Source organism: Mytilus edulis, chromosome 7 (assembly GCF_963676685.1).
Source record: "Mytilus edulis chromosome 7, xbMytEdul2.2, whole genome shotgun sequence".
NCBI classification, from domain to species: domain Eukaryota; kingdom Metazoa; phylum Mollusca; class Bivalvia; order Mytilida; family Mytilidae; genus Mytilus; species Mytilus edulis.
In genome coordinates this window covers 529425-543086 of record NC_092350.1, presented here as the reverse complement: position 1 = coordinate 543086, position 13662 = coordinate 529425, and positions in this window count along the sequence as shown.

Below are 13662 nucleotides of genomic sequence, written 5' to 3'. Positions count from 1 at the left end.
TATTTCCCTTGAAAAAATATACACAATTTTTGAAAAATTGTATCTCGAGAACCGGAAGTCGTAAAGACTTGGGACCTACACCAATAATCTTAAATTCATGTGACCTTTAATTTGCACCCAAGGTCAAAGGTCACCGAGTGCAAAAAAAAATTACGCTGCAATTTCAAGCTTTCATATTAAGAAAACGATAAGAGTTTGCTGCATACTTACAGCATATAAAATGTTCCTCTCGACGAGCTCTACATTTTATACTCTGAGCTCAAAAGAGTCCGACTGTCTGTTCAAAAGTTACGACGGGATGATTCTTAAAAGTATAGTATTGTGTGTATATCTTTTTAAAGGTAACAGATATCAACCTACTATAAACTGCAAAGATGATCAGTAGTTCAAGGCCTTCAATTTGAGGTCAATGTCAGGTCATGATGAGATTTCACCTTGACCTTCATATTTTACTATGACCTTGACCTTGTTTTATTTGAAAGGTCAAGTGGTCCTGAGTTGAATGGTGATAATCCCATGTCTCTACGACTTCCGGTTCTCAAGTTTTGTATTGCATCATATATTTGATGATTAATTGTGACCTTGGTGAACTTTGAAATTGTCCCAATTCTTTTTCTATAATGTTGTCCTTCAACTGTAGATCATTTATCATTTAACAGATTTGAGATATCTATTGTCGTTTTAGAGATAATGCAGTTTGAAGTTTTGCGAGCGGAGGCATGTATTTCTGAATCATCAAGAGCTTACCACTTAAAATGTTTTAGAAATTGAAGAGGTTAACATAGTTATATGTTTGACTAAATACCAAAAACATTCCATTGAAAAAAACACCAAAAAAATCAATTTGAAATTTTCAAGTTTTGCATTGACTTTGTAAGTTTCATAACTTCTATTTATATAGTTGATATTGCATCATTATTTGCACTTTGTCAAATGGGGTCATCTGATACATCAAATTGAAGGTCTTAACAAACTCTACTTAAAAATGAAAATTTTAAACCCCCTTTTCATCCCAGGGGGACGGGTGGGGTCATTTAGTGCAAACATTCAAATTTCTCAGATGGTAAGGTTGTCGCATATCAAATGAAAGAACATAAAGCGTACATTTCAAATTTCAAATTGACGTCTCCCAAAACTAGGTTGGATGGGGTCGTTGAGTGCAAAAAATAAATGTTCTTTTAAGGTAGGGTTGTTGTATGTCAAATGAAAGGTCATGATGTGTACATTTAAAATATCAAATTCCCGACCTCCAAAAATTACTTGGATAGGGTTATTAAGTGCAAAAATCAAACTTTCTAGAACATGGTGTTGTCGCATATCAAATGAAAGCTCATCTACTCTGTTCCATATATCATAATTCCGATCTCACAAATGTAGGCGGATGAGGTCATTAAGTGTAAAAAGCGAAAAGTTTCAGAAGGTATGCTTGTCGTATATCAAACGAAAGGTCGTACAAAGTACAATACAAAAACATCACTTTTACAGGAAAGACCTTTCAATTGTTTTACAAACAATTGAGATACTAGTTTTTCTCCTGTTTTTTTTTTTTTTTTTTTTTTTTTTTTTTCATCCAGCATTTCTTTGACATGGCCTCTCCTCGTTTCTATTGGAGTTATCAAGACCAAATATGGACCATCGGTAGAACTCATCATGAAGTATTACCAGATGAGGCTGTGTAGGATTTCATCATCCCCTTTAGAAGTAATCTCCCTTTTATTGGTTTTTTTCGACATGGCCCCCCCCTCGTTGTTTTTTAAGATATCATGACCTTATTTGGACAACAGTTAGATCTCATCATGATGTGGTACCATATGAGGCTGCTAAGGATTTCATTATTCCCTATGAAAGTTACGTCCCCTTGAAGCAATTTCTTTCTTTTACATTTTTGTCAAAAAGTATTCAAGATAGAATTGATTTGAAAACGGCAACATGTACAAGACCAGATGGCAATGATAATGAACATATACAATCATTTTGTTGTTAACCCTTATAAGGAGTTATTTCCCTTGCAAAAATATACCCAATTTTTGAAAAATTGTATCTCGAGAACCGGAAGTCGTAAAGACTTGGGACCTACACCAATAATCTTAAGTTCATGTGACCTTTAATTTGCACCCAAGGTCAAAAGTCACCAAGTGCAAAAAAAAATTACGCTGCAATTTCAAGCTTGCATATTAAGAAAACGATAAGAGTTTGCTGCATACTTACAGCGTTTAAAATGTTCCTCTCTATGAGCTCTACATTTTATACACTGAGCTCAAAAGTGTCCGACTGTCTGTTCAAAAGTTACAACGGGATGATTCTTAAAAGTATAATATTTTGTGTATATCTTTTTAAAGGTAACAGATATCAATCTACTATAAACTGCAAAGATGATCAGTAAATCCAGACCTTCAATTTGAGGTCAATGTCAGGTCATGATGAAATTTCATCTTGACCTTCACATTATACTATGACCTTGACCTTGTGATATTTGAAAGGTTAAGTGGTCCTGAGTTGAATGGTGATAGTCCCATGTCTCTACGACTTCCGGTTCTCAAGTTTGGTATTGCATCATATATTTGATGATTAATTGTGACCTTGGTGAACTTTGAAATTGTCCCAATTCTTTTTCTATAATGTTGTCCTTTAACTGTAGATCATTTACCATTTAACAGATTTGAGATATCTATTGTTGTTTTAGAGATAATGCAGTTTGAAATTTTGCGAGCGGCGGCATGTATTTCTGAATCAACAACAGCTTACCACTTAAAATGTGTAAGAAATTGAAGAGGTTAACATAGTTATATGTTTGACCAAATACCAAAAACATTCCATTTAAAAAAAACACCAAAAAATCATTTTGAAATTTTCATGTTTTGCATTGACTTTGTAAATTTCATAACTTCTATTTATATCGTTGATATTGCATCATTATTGGCACTTTGTCAAATGGGGTCATCTGATATATCAAATTGAAGGTCTCAATAAACTCTACTTAAAAATGAAAATTTTAAACCTCTTTTTCATCCCAGGCGGAAGGGTGGGATCATTTAGTGCAAACATTCAAATTTCTCAGATGGTAAGGTTGTCGCATATCAAATGAAAGAACATAAAGCGTACATTTCAAATTTCAAATTGACGTCCCCCAAAAATTGGTTGGATGGGGTCATTGAGTGCAAAAATTAATTTTTTTCTTTTACTATAGGGTTGTTGTATATCAAATGAAAGGTCATGATGTGTACATTTGAAATATCAAATTCCCAACCTCCAAAAATTGGTTGGATGGGGTTATTAAGTGCAAAAATCAAACTTTTTAGAACATGGCGTTGTCGCATATCAAATGAAAGCTCATCTACCCTGTGTTACATATATCATACTTCCGATCTCAAAAATGTAGGCGGATGAGGTCATTAAGTGTAAAAAGCAAAAAGTTTCAGAAGGTATGCTTGTCATATATCAAACGAAAGGTCGTAGAAAGAACATTACGAAAACATCACTTTTACAGGAAAGACCTTTCAATTGTTTTACAAACAATTGAGATACTAGTCTTTTTTTAAGGTCTTTCCCCTACATGGGAAAGACCTTATTGTTTTTCTAATGTTTTTTTTTCTTTTTCTTTTTTTTTTTTTTTTTTTTTTTTTTCTTCCAACATTTTTTTTACATGCCCGCCTCTTGTTTCTGTTGAAGTTATCAAGACCAAATATGGACCATCGCTAGACCTCACCAAGATGTATTGCCAAATGACCCTGTTAAGGATTTCATCATCCTCTTTAGGAGTTATCTCCCTTTTATTGATTTTTTTCAACATGGCCCCCCCCTCGTTGGTTTTAAAGATATCATGACCTTGATTGGACAAAATGTAGATCTTATCATGATGTATCACCATGTGAGGCTGAATAGGATTTCATCGTTCCCTGTGAGAGTTATATCCCCTTGAAACAATTTCTTTCGTTTGCATTTTTCTCAAAAAGTATAAGAGATAGAATCGATTTGAAAACGGCAACATGTACAGGAACAGATGGCAATGTTAATGAGTATGTACAATCATTTTGTTATTAACCCTTCTAAGGAGTTATTCCCCATGAAAAATTGAACATAAATTTAGAAAAACTGTATTTCGAGAACCAGAAGTCGTAGAGACTTAGGACCTTCACCAATAATCTTTAATTCATGTGACCTTTAATATGTAGTCAAGGTCAAAGGTCACTGAGTGCAAAAAAAAATTACGCTGCAATTTCAAGCTTACATATTAGGAAAACGATAAGACTTTGCTGCATACATACAGCGTTTAATTTGTTCCTCTCGACGAGCTCTACATTTTTTATAATAAGCCCAAAAATGTCCGACCGTCTGTTCAAAAGTTACAACGGGATGATTCTTAAAAGTATAGTATTTTGTGTATATCTTTTTAAAGGTAACAGATATCAACCTACTATAAACTGCAAAGATGATCAGTAATTCAAGACCTTCAATTTGAGGTCAATGTCAGGTCATGATGAAATTTCACCTTGACCTTCAAATTATACTATGACCTTGACCTTGTGATATTTGAAAGGTTAAGTGGTCCTGAGTTGAATGGTGGTAATCCCATGTCTCTACGACTTCCGGTTCTCAAGTTTGGTATTGCATCATATATTTGATGATTAATTGTGACCTTGGTGAACTTTGAAATTGTCCCAATTCGTTTCTATAATGTTGTCCTTTAACTGTAGATCATTTATCATTTAACAGATTTGAGTTATCTATTATCATTTTAGAGATAATGCAGTTTGAAATTTTGCGAGCGGCAGCATGTATTTCTGAATCAACAACAGCTTACCACTTAAAATGTTTAAGAAATTGAAGAGGTTAGCATAGTTATATGTTTGACCAAATACCAAAAACATTCCATTGAAAAAAACCACCAAAAAATCATTTTGAAATTTTCATGTTTTGCATTGACTTTGTAAATTTCATAACTTCTATTTATATCGTTGATATTGCATCATTTTTGGCACTTTGTCAAATGGGGTCATCTGATATATCAAATTGAAGGTCTCAATAAACTCTACTTAAAAATGAAAATTTTAAACCTCTTTTTCATCCCAGGTGGAAGGGTAGGGTCATTTAGTGCAAAAATTCAAATTTCTCAGATGGTAAGGTTGTCGCATATCAAATGAAAGAACATAAAGCGTACATTTCAAATTTCAAATTGACGTCCCCCAAAAATTGGTCGGATGGGGTCATTGAGTGCAAAAAATAAATTTTTCTTTTACTATAGGGTTGTTGTATATCAAATGAAAGGTCATGATGTGTACATTTGAAATATCAAATTCTTAACCTCCAAAATTGGTTGGATGGGGTTATTAAGTGTGAAAATAAAGCTTTTCAGAACATTGCGTTGTCGCATATCAAATGAAAGCTCATCTACCCTGTGTTACATATATCATACTTCCGATCTCAAAAATGTAGGCGGATGAGGTCATTAAGTGTAAAAAGCGAAAAGTTTCAGAAGGTATGCTTGTCATTTATCAAACGAAAGGTCGTACAAAGAACATTACGAAAACATCACTTTTACAGGAAAGACCTTTCAATTGTTTTACAAACAATTGAGATACTAGTTTTTTGTTTTTTTTTTTTTTCTTCCAACATTTTTTTGACATGCCCGCCTCTTGTTTCTGTTCAAGTTATTAAGACCAAATATGGACCATCGCTAGATCTCACCAAGATGTATTACCAAATGACCCTGTTAAGGATTTCATCATCCCCTTTGGGAGTTATCTCCCTTTTATTGATTTTTTTCAACATGCCCCCCCCTCGTTGGTTTTAAAGATATCATGACTTTAATTAGACATAATGTAGATCTCATCATGATGTATTACCATGTGAGGCTGAATAGGATTTCCTCGTCCCCTATGAGAGTTATATCCCCTTGAAACAATTTCTTTCCTTTGCAGTTTTCTCAAAAAGTATAAGAGATTGAATCGGTTTGAAAACGGCAACATGTACAAGAACAGATGGCAATGTTAATGAACATGTACAATCATTTTGTTATTAACCCTTATAAGGAGTTATTCCCCTTGAAAAATTGTACATAATTTTAGAACAATTGTATTTCGAGAACCAGAAGTCGTAGAGACTTGGGACCTTCACCAATAATCTTTAATTCATGTGACCTTTAATATGCAGTCAAGGTCAAAGGTCACTGAGTGCAAAAAAAAATTACACTGCAATTTCAAGCTTACATGTTAGGAAAACGATAAGACTTTGCTGCATACATACAGCGTATAAAATGTTCCTCTCGACGAGCTCTACATTTTATATGATAAGTCCAAAAATGTCCGACTGTCTGTTCAAAAGTTACAACGGGATGATTCTTAAAAGTATATTATATTGTGTATATCTTTTTAAAGGTAACTGATATCAACCTACTATAAACTGCAAAGATGATCAGTAGTTCAAGACCTTCAATTTGAGGTCAATGTCAGGTCATGATGAAATTTCACCTTGACCTTCACATTATACTATGACCTTGACCTTGTGATATTTGAAAGGTCAAGTGGTCCTGAGTTGAATAGTGGTAGTCCCATGTCTCCACGACTTCCGGTTCTCAAGTTTGGTATTGCATCATATATTTGATGATTAATTGTGACCTTGGTGAACTGTGAAATTGTCCCAATTCTTTTTATATAATGTTGTCCTTTAACTGTAGATCATTTACCATTTAACAGATTTGAGATATCTATTGTCGGTTTAGAGATAATGCAGTTTGAAATTTTGCGAGCGGCGGCATGTATTTCTGAATCAACAACATCTTACCACTTAAAATGTTTAACAAATTAAAGAGGTTAACATAGTTATATGTTTGAACAAATACCAAAAAAATTCCATTGAAAAAAACACCAAAAAAATCAATTTGAAATTTTCATGTTTTGCATTGACTTTGTAAGTTTCATAACTTCTATTTATATAGTTGATATTGCATCATTTTTGGCACTTTGTCAAATGGGGTCATCTGATATATCAAATTGAAGGTCTCAATAAACTCTACTTAAAAATGAAAATTTTAAACCTCTTTTTTCATCCCAGGTGGAAGGGTGTGGTCATTTAGTGCAAAAATTCAAATTTCTCAGATGGTAAGGTTGTCGCATATCCAATGAAAGAACATAAAGCGTACATTTCAAATTTCAAATTGACGTCCCCAAAAAATTGGTTGGATGAGGTCATTGAGTGCAAAAAGCAAATTTCTTTTACGATAGGCTTGTTGTATATCAAATGAAAGGTCACGATGTGAACATTTGAAATATCAAATTCCCAACCTTCAAAAATTGGTTGGATGGGGTTTTTAGAACATGGCGTTGTCGCATATCAAATGAAAGCTCATCCAGCATTTGTTTGACATGGCCTCCCCTCGTTTCTATTGGAGTTATCAAGACCAAATATGGACCATCGGTAGACCTCATCATGAAGTATTACCAGATGAGGCTGTGTAGGATTTCATCATCCCCTTTAGAAGTTATCTCCCTTTTATTGGTTTTTTTCGACATGGCCCCCCCTCGTTGTTTTTTAAGATATCATGACCTTATTTGGACAATAGTTAGATCTCATCATGATGTGTTACCATATGAGGCTGCTAAGGATTTCATCATTCCCTATGAGAGTTATGTCCCCTTAAAGCAATTTCTTTCTTTTACATTTTTCTCAAAAAGTATTCAAGATAGAATCCATTTGAAAACGGCAACATGTACAAGACCAGATGGCAATGTTAATTGACATATACAATCATTTTGTTGTTAACCCTTATAAGGAGTTATTTCCCTTGAAAAAATATACACAATTTTTGAAAATTTATATCTCAAAACCGGAAGTCGTAAAGACTTGGGACCTACACCAATAATCTTAAGTTTATGTGACCTTTAATTTGCACCCAAGGTCAAAGGTCACTGAGTGCAAAAAAAATTACGCTGCAATTTCAAGCTTTCATATTAAGAAAACGATAAGAGTTTGCTGCATACTTACAGCGTATAAAATGTTCCTCTCGACGAGCTCTACATTTTATATGATAAGTCCAAAAATGTCCGACTGTCTGTTCAAAAGTTACAACGGGATGATTCTTAAAAGTATATTATATTGTGTATATCTTTTTAAAGGTAACTGATATCAACCTACTATAAACTGCAAAATTGATCAGTAGTTCAAGACCTTCAATTTGAGGTCAATGTCAGGTCATGATGAAATTTCACCTTGACCTTCACATTATACTATGACCTTGACCTTGTGATATTTGAAAGGTCAAGTGGTCCTGAGTTGAATAGTGGTAGTCCCATGTCTCCACATTCCGGTTCTCAAGTTTGGTATTGCATCATATATTTGATGATTAATTGTGACCTTGGTGAACTTTGAAATTGTCCCAATTCTTTTTATATAATGTTGTCCTTTAACTGTAGATCATTTACCATTTAACAGATTTGAGATATCTATTGTCGTTTTAGAGATAATGCAGTTTGAAATTTTGCGAGCGGCGGCATGTATTTCTGAATCAACAACATCTTACCACTTAAAATGTTTAACAAATTAAAGAGGTTAACATAGTTATATGTTTGAACAAATACCAAAAAAATTCCATTGAAAAAAACACCAAAAAAATCAATTTGAAATTTTCATGTTTTGCATTGACTTTGTAAGTTTCATAACTTCTATTTATATAGTTGATATTGCATCATTTTTGGCACTTTGTCAAATGGGGTCATCTGATATATCAAATTGAAGGTCTCAATAAACTCTACTTAAAAATGAAAATTTTAAACCTCTTTTTTCATCCCAGGTGGAAGGGTGTGGTCATTTAGTGCAAACATTCAAATTTCTCAGATGGTAAGGTTGTCGCATATCCAATGAAAGAACATAAAGCGTACATTTCAAATTTCAAATTGACGTCCCCAAAAAATTGGTTGGATGAGGTCATTGAGTGCAAAAAACAAATTTCTTTTACGATAGGCTTGTTGTATATCAAATGAAAGGTCACGATGTGAACATTTGAAATATCAAATTCCCAACCTTCAAAAATTGGTTGGATGGGGTTTTTAGAACATGGCGTTGTCGCATATCAAATGAAAGCTCATCCAGCATTTGTTTGACATGGCCTCCCCTCGTTTCTATTGGAGTTATCAAGACCAAATATGGACCATCGGTAGACCTCATCATGAAGTATTACCAGATGAGGCTGTGTAGGATTTCATCATCCCCTTTAGAAGTTATCTCCCTTTTATTGGTTTTTTTCGACATGGCCCCCCTCGTTGTTTTTTAAGATATCATGACCTTATTTGGACAATAGTTAGATCTCATCATGATGTGTTACCATATGAGGCTGCTAAGGATTTCATCATTCCCTATGAGAGTTATGTCCCCTTAAAGCAATTTCTTTCTTTTACATTTTCTCAAAAAGTATTCAAGATAGAATCCATTTGAAAACGGCAACATGTACAAGACCAGATGGCAATGTTAATTGACATATACAATCATTTTGTTGTTAACCCTTATAAGGAGTAATTTCCCTTGAAAAAATATACACAATTTTTGAAAATTTATATCTCAAAACCGGAAGTCGTAAAGACTTGGGACCTACACCAATAATCTTAAGTTGATGTGACCTTTAATTTGCACCCAAGGTCAAAGGTCACTGAGTGCAAAAAAAAATTACGCTGCAATTTCAAGCTTTCATATTAAGAAAACGATAAGAGTTTGCTGCATACTTACAGCGTATAAAATGTTCCTCTCGACGAGCTCTACATTTTATATGATAAGTCCAAAAATGTCCGACTGTCTGTTCAAAAGTTACAACGGGATGATTCTTAAAAGTATATTATATTGTGTATATCTTTTTAAAGGTAACTGATATCAACCTACTATAAACTGCAAAGATGATCAGTAGTTCAAGACCTTCAATTTGAGGTCAATGTCAGGTCATGATGAAATTTCACCTTGACCTTCACATTATACTATGACCTTGACCTTGTGATATTTGAAAGGTCAAGTGGTCCTGAGTTGAATAGTGGTAGTCCCATGTCTCCACGACTTCCGGTTCTCAAGTTTGGTATTGCATCATATATTTGATGATTAATTGTGACCTTGGTGAACTTTGAAATTGTCCCAATTCTTTTTCTATAATGTTGTCCTTCAATTGTAGATCATTGATCATTTAACAGTTTTGAGATATCTATTGTCGTTTTAGAGATAATGCAGTTTGAAGTTTTGCGAGCGGAGGCATGTATTTCTGAATCAACAAGAGCTTACCACTTAAAATGTTTTAGAAATTGAAGAGGTTAACATAGTTATATGTTTGACCAAATACCAAAAAGATTCCATGGAAAAAAACACCAAAAATTCAATTTGAAATTTTCAAGTTTTGCATTGACTTTGTAAGTTTCATAACTTCTATTTATATAGTTGATATTGCATCATTATTTGTACTTTGTCAAATGGGGTCATCTGATATATCAAATTGAAGGTCTTAATAAACTCTACTTAAAAATGAAAATTTTAAACCCCCTTTTCATCCCAGGGGGAAGGGTGGGGTCATTTAGTGCAAACATTCAAATTTCTCAGATGGTAAGGTTGTCGCATATCAAATGAAAGAACATAAAGCGTACATTTCAAATTTCAAACTGACGTCCCCAAAAATTGGTTGGATGGGGTCATTGAGTGCAAAAAATAAATTTTCTTTTACGATACGGTTGTTGTATATCAAATGAAGGTCATGATGTGAACATTTGAAATATCAAAAACCCGACCTCCAAAAATTAGTTGGATAGGGTTATTAAGTGCAAAAATCAAACTTTCTAAAACATGGCGTTGTCGCATATCAAATGAAATCTCATCTACTCTATGTTACATATATCATAATTCCGATCTCGAAAATGTAGGCGGATGGGGTCATTAAGTGTAAAAAGCAAAAGTTGCAGAAGGTATGCTTGTCGTATATCAAACGAAAGGTCGTACAAAGCACAATATGAAAACATCATTTTTACAGGAAAGACCTTTCAATTGTTTTACAAACAATTGAGATACTAGTTATGTATATCATTGTACATTTTATCTACTATGACTTATTTTTTTTTAACAATTCACTGTCAATGTATAGCACACCACCACTGGATTTTACCTTGACAGTGTTGATGTACTATATTTTATCCCTGTTTCTTCCCATTTTTAATATTTTAGTATTACCCGATAAGAGGTGTTCCTTATAATAGGAAGCTCATACGAAGAAAAGAAAGAAGTAACCAAGTAAAGTAATCATTTATTGAACAGTTTTAAGGTTTATGTACCCGTCTGTAGCCATTTTTGTACGAACTTTTCTAACTTCAATTGTATCAAAACTACAGATATAATGAATAATAGAGATAGGCCATTTTGTACATATTCCAAGGGGAAACTTGATGCAAAGCATTATTTTTTACTGTTCCATTGCATTTAATAGAAAAAGAGGACTTTGTGGCAAATAAATCAAGATTTTTATAGAAAATCCACAGCCTTTAGGGAGCTACCATTTGATTTTTATGGGGGGGCTAGGATGAAAAATTTTGTCCTGCATTTTTTTTTAGTTGTAATCTCTGTCCTGCCTTTTTATTTTTCACTCTATTCGTTCCTGCCTTTTTTTTTATTAGTTTATCCTGACTTTTTTTACCTAAATTGTCATCCTGCCTTTTTTTTTTTGCAAAGTGTCTCATCCTGCCTTTTTTTTTACTCAAAACTCCTGTCCTGCCTATTTTTTTCAAATTTCATCCTAGCCCCCCCATAAAAATCAAATGGTAGCTCCCTTATCCTTGTACTCTCATATTTGGCAATTTGATGACTGGTAGATATAGGATTATTGCATGCAATGCTAGCATTGATTTCCTTAAAACAAGTTTATAAATGTAGTTATTGGTTAGGACAAGTATAAATATGGCCAAAATCAAGTACACCTTTTAGGGTGCGCTCGACTTTAGTGACTCAGCACGAGGTGTTTTGGAATTTACAGGTTACTTAGAACTTTTTGTAAAAAATAAACACTAGCACATCATAGAAAATCAAGTGAGTAATTTATGTTTCAAATCTTATAACAAAAATCTCTGTATTAAAGGCTTTGGAATTTTTATAAAATTCTTGATTTATTTGCCACAAAGTCCTCTTTTTCTATCAAATGCAATGAAACAGTAAAAAATAATGCTTTACATCAAGTTTCCCCTTGGAACATTTACTAAATGGCCTATCTCTATTATTTATTATATCTTTAGTTTTGATACAATTAAGGTTTGAAAAAGTCGTACAAAAATGGCTACAGAAGGGTACATAAACCTTAATAGGCCATTTATTAATAAGATTATAACATTAATTCAATGATGTTATAACAAATCTAACATTAAGGATGTACTTAGGTGAGGTTAGGTTAAAATTAATAAATCAACAATTTAAAATTGATATTATAAGCTGGTAGAGCAATCGTTAAGGATAAAATTAAGCTAAAAAAAATTGATAGGTCATGGACCTCCTTTTCGAGATATTTGAAATTTTAAAAAATGGCGGGAAAAGGCTGACTCGGACTTTTACCTTATATTTGCATTGGTATTTTTTGGGTCTCAAAACAAAAGAAAGAAATCAAGAATCTTCTAAATTTTTGGTAAATGACCTTTCATGAGCTATTAAGTCTTTATATGAAAAAATAATTGGGTGTTATGGGGCAAAATATTTTACCATGTATTGTATGGAAATTTTGGGCTAAATAGATCTTCCTTAAAACAACTGTTTGTTTTCTATTTTCACTTCGAAAATAATTGTAAATAATTGTGTTTAATGTTTTACTTTAAAGCTGCCTTCAAAATAAAACGTTTGAAAACAGCCATATATGAATCTCAAATATATCTGGGTTTTTTTTGCATTTTTTTGTGATTTTTATCATTAAAAGGGATAATTCTACCAATAAATTCTAACTCTGGATTGTAAATTTTACATCGGAATTGTTCTTTGTAGCTATTTTAGTCATCTGAATTCGTTTTTGACATTTGATTTGCTAACATAGTGCCAAAATTTCCATTTTCTAATTTTGTTCACAATTTTCATCGATTTTTGGTTAAAATCAATGTTTTTAGCCCAAAATGGTGATTTCCGATCGTACGATTTTTCTAGACTTTTCATATATGATTGTGTCATGCTTTGGTATTATACAAGGACATACAACTGTTGAAACCATTTCTGTTGCAATTGAGCGCTATAAAACCAGGTTTAATCCACCATTTTCTACATTTGAAAATGCCTGTACCAAGTCAAGAATATGACCACGGTGTATATTCGGAACGCTTGCTTTCAGATTCGATCGACGGTAACGCTTGCTTTCCGATACGTGTATTAAACGCTTGCTTTCAGATGTTTGTTGACGGAAAAGCAGAAGTCAGGTGCTAAATATGGTCTGGGGATATGTGGTGTTTTTTGTTGTATCTCACGGAACATTAGAGTTCTCATGGTTCTTGTCCATTCGTTTTTGATGCGTTTTGTTATTTGATTTTGCCATGTGATTATGGACTTTCCGATATGATTTTTCTCTAAGTTCAGTATTTTTGTGATTTTACTTTTTGTTTAGATTTATGCAATATTTGCCGTAGACAGACTAGACTAAACATGCTAAAGTGAGAGAAAGTCTTCTATCCAGTTAAACTGTTCCATGTT